Source organism: Camelus ferus, chromosome 20 (assembly GCF_009834535.1).
Source record: "Camelus ferus isolate YT-003-E chromosome 20, BCGSAC_Cfer_1.0, whole genome shotgun sequence".
NCBI classification, from domain to species: domain Eukaryota; kingdom Metazoa; phylum Chordata; class Mammalia; order Artiodactyla; family Camelidae; genus Camelus; species Camelus ferus.
Genome location: NC_045715.1, coordinates 522,729 through 527,095, shown reverse-complemented (window position 1 = coordinate 527,095; position 4,367 = coordinate 522,729). Strand labels below are relative to the sequence as shown.

The 4,367-nt window shown below is 33.5% G+C and overlaps 1 long non-coding RNA gene across 1 annotated transcript in view; it reads right to left on the bottom strand.

Moving 5' to 3' along the window:
* LOC116658131 overlaps positions 1 to 1,612 on the bottom strand; it is a 10,756-nt gene extending 9,144 nt beyond the window's left edge. The window contains exon 1 of the long non-coding RNA XR_004313299.1: positions 624 to 1,612. This is a non-coding gene — a long non-coding RNA (uncharacterized LOC116658131). The remainder of the gene's footprint in view (positions 1 to 623) is intronic.
* Between the last annotated feature and the right edge of the window lie 2,755 nt (positions 1,613 to 4,367).

Here is a 4,367-nt window from a genome sequence, read left to right as displayed (position 1 = left end):
CCAAATTATAAGGAGTCAACTGCAGCGCTTAATTGTTTTCACAGATTTTTTTTCCTCATGTGATTTTAATTAAGGTCTTCCTTGTCTTGTGAGCTTGGAGGACTTTCATTGTCTATTGAGATAACTCTATTTGAAGTCAGGTTGGCCAGAAAGTCACAAAAACCTAATAATTTTGCAAGAGCAAGTTACTCTGAAATATTGGGAAACCAGAATCCACCTTCCCTTGTCAGTGACAGTTACAAGTGAATATTGATTTCTGCTAAATGTCTCCTGATTCCCTAAGGGGAGGTAGCAGTTCTAGGGAATCTGGAATGCAAGAGCCTAAAGCTGAGGGCACAACCTTGGAGAAGGGAATTAGCTTTGGGAGTCTGACCTCTTAAGTTTCTCTATAAGAACTGATTTCATAATTCTTCAAATAAAGCTAGCTCATTTTCCTTAGGCTGGAAGAGGGTCCACAGCATTCACACTTAGCTTTCCCACCTGCAACAGAGAGCCATTCTCAATCATCTCCTTTCTTCAGGGGCTGCCAGGGGCTTAAAATATGTTCAATATAGTCTTCTGTTTAAAAGTGGAGGATATGCAGTTAGAGAGAGTAGGTTTCACAACCCTGGCCAACCACTTACCAGTGTGTAGAATTGGATAGTTACATATCACATCCAAATATCAGTGTTCACATCTGTGAAATGGGGAAAACAGTATTATCTACCTTAAATTTGTTTATATAATATCCTTTTCCAATATTTTGAGGGTTAAATGGGTATAGACAATGCTCAGTGATATGTAAACATCATTGTGTAATATGTGTATTAATATAATTTTGTAGAAAATAAAAGGGAGAGGGTGAATGTTTTCACCTTGCATGGTGAGTGATCAGGGAAACAGGGCCAGTCCTGGGAGTGCCAAACCCACAATTCCTCCCACTCTTGTCTGGTTCCTTATGTACACTCCTAAGGGTGGCAGTGAGAGCACTCTCAAGCAGACAGAGAGTACGTGCAGGAAACAAGCCAAGGTCTACTGGCAATGGAGACTGAGCTGTAGGGTTAACCAGAAAAACAAAGAGAGGTTACTAACAGCTGACATGGTGCACTGTAAGATCAAGAAAAGACATGCAAGCTTAAGGAACTTGGAAATAACCCCATCAGAGTATAACAAACAAAAAAGAATAAAAAAGAACTAAGAAAGCCAATATGATCTATAAGATATCTTCAAAAGAACCAATATCAGATTCATTGGAATTCCAGAAGGAGAAGTGGAGAAAAAAGGGAGTAGAAAGCTTATTTAAAGAAATAATGGCCAAGAACTTCTGAAATCTGGGGAGACACTTGGACATTCAAGTTCATGAAGCTAATAGGTCATCCAATTATTTCAATTCAAAACCATTTTATCCAAGACACATTATAATGAAAGTGTCAAAAATCACAGATAAAGAGAGAATCTTAAAGGCAGCAAGAGAAAAAAGATTGGAACCTTCACTGGGCTATCAGTGGATTTCTCAGTAGACAACTTACAGGACAAGAGAGAGTGGCATGATGTATTCAAAGTACTGAAAGGAAAAAATGGCCACCAAGAATACGCTATCAGCATTGCTATTCTTCAGAAATGAAGGATAAAAACTTTCCTGAACAAAAGCAGGAGTTTGCACTAAACCTGCCTTACAAAAAAAATGTTGGAGGGAGTTATTCAGGCTGATATAAAAAGATGCTACTTAGAAACATGAAGACATACAAAAATACACAACACACTGGAAAGGCAAACATACATAATCAAGTTCAGAAAACTCTAATTCTGCAATATGATGATGTGTTAACTAAATAACTATATTATAATTTAAAGAAAAGACTAATAAAATAACTATAACTATTATAATTTCTTAATGAAGAGATATTATAAAAAGAGGTAAATTGTGACATTGAAGACATAAAAGGGGAGAAATAAAAGAGTAGAATTTCTTATGTGATTAAAGTTAAATTGCTGTCAGCATGAAATGGACTGTTACATTTATAAGATGTTTGATGTAAGCCTTATAGTAACCACAAAGCCAAACAAGTAGTAGATTCACAAAAAAATAAAAGAATCACAGTATATCACCTTAGATAAACACCAATTCAAAAAGTTAGGCAGCAAGAGAGAATAAAAGAAACAGTGGAACTAAAAAAACAGCCAGAAAACAGTAAGATGGTGTTATTAAATCCTTATATATTAATAATTCTAAATGGAATATATTTTGAATTCTCCAACTAAAAGGCACAGAGTGCCTGGACAGATTTAAAAAAAAAAAAAAGACCCACTGTATGATACCTACAAGAAGTTCACTTAGCTTTGAGCATACATATGCTCAAAGTGAAGGGATAGGAAAAAGGAATCTATGCAAGTAGAACCCAGAAGAAAGAGGGAGTAGCTTACTAAAGCCAAAAACAGTAACAAGAGACAAAGAATATCATTATATAATGATAAAAGGATCATCTCATCAAGAAGGTATAAAATTTGTAAATATACACAGCCAACTGTGGAGCACCTAAATATATTAATCAAATACCTACAGATATGAAGAGAGAAATAGACAACAATACAATAATAGTAGAGGACTTTGATACACAACATTCAGCAATGGATAGATCATCTAAATAGAAAATCAGCAAGGAAATGTTGATTTAAACCATACTTTAGACCTAATAGACATATATAGAATATTCCACCTAACAGCAGAAGAATACACATTCTTCTCAAGTGTACATGAGACATTCTCAGGGACAGTCATAGACAAAACAAGTCTTAGCAAACTTAAGAAAACTGAAATCATACCAAGTATCTTTTCCAACCACAATGGAGTGAAACCAGAGATGAATAACAAGAGGAAAGCTGGAAATTTTACTAAACTACACACTCCTGAGCAACCAATAGATCAAAGAAGAACTCAAAAGGGAAATAAAAATATCTTACAAAAAATGAAAATGGAAACACAATGTATCAAAACCTATAGGATGCTGCAAATGAAGTTCTTAGAGGGAAGCTTATAGAGATAAATGCATATATTAAGAAAAAAGGAAGATCTTGAATAAACCATCTAACTGTACACATCATGGAATTAGAAAAAGAAAAACAAACTGAGCCCAAGTTTGTAGAAGAAAGAAAATAGCAAAGATCAGAGTAGAAATAAGTGAAATAAGGACCAAAAAACAATAGAAAAGACTAATTAAACTAAGAGCTAATTTTTTAAAAGATTTTAAAAAAGACAAACCTTTAGCTAGACTAAGTAAATAAAAGGGAGAGGGGACTCAAATAATAAAATCAGAAATGAAAGAGGAGACATTATGACTGATACCACAAAAATATATATAGGATCATAAGAGACAAATATGGCCATTTATAATGCCAACAAATTGGCTAACCTAAAAGAAATGGTTAAATTTCTAGAAATATACAACTTGTCAAGACTGAGTTATGAAGGAATTCAATATTTGAACAGATCAATAATGAGTAAAGGAGATTGACTCAGTAATCAAAATCCTCCCAAGACAGAAATGCCCAGAACCATCTGGTTTAAATGTTTAAATTCTAGTAAACATTTAAAGAAGAATTAACACCAGTCTTTCTCAAACCTTTCCCAAAAATTGAAAGGGAGGAAATACCCTCAGACTCACTTTACAAGGCTAGGTAAGGAAAATACAATAAAACTGTAGAGCAATATCCCTGTTGAATGTAGATGCAACATTTTCAACAAGATATTAGCAAACCAAATTCAACAGCCCATTAAAGTGATCATTCACCATGAACAAGTGGGATTTATCTCTGAGATGCAAGGATGGTTCAACATACTCATATCAAGAAATGTGATACATAACATTAACAGAATGAAAGTCATCTGATTATCTCATTATATGCCAAAAAAATCATTTGACAAAATACATCTTTTCATGATAAAATCTCTCAACAAATTGGATATAGAAGGAACACACCTTAACATAATAATGACCGTATATGACAAACACACATTAACATCACATTCAACAGTGAAAGATGTAAAGCTTTTCCTTTAAGATCAGGAAGAAGACAAAGTTGCCCATTATCACTACTCTTATTCAACATAGTACTGAAAGTCCTAGCTAAAGCAATCAGACAAAAATAAAGATATTAAATCAAAAAGGAAGTAAAATTATGTTTCTTTGCAGATAACCTGATCTTAGAAAATCCTTAAGACTCAACCAAAAATATTGTTAGAATTAATCAATGAATTCCTTACAGTGGCAGGATATAAAGTTAACAGACAGAAACAATTTCATTTCTATACACAAACAATAATATATATGAAAAAGAAATGAAGAAAATAATTCTATTTCCAATGGCATCAAAAACAACATAATACTAAG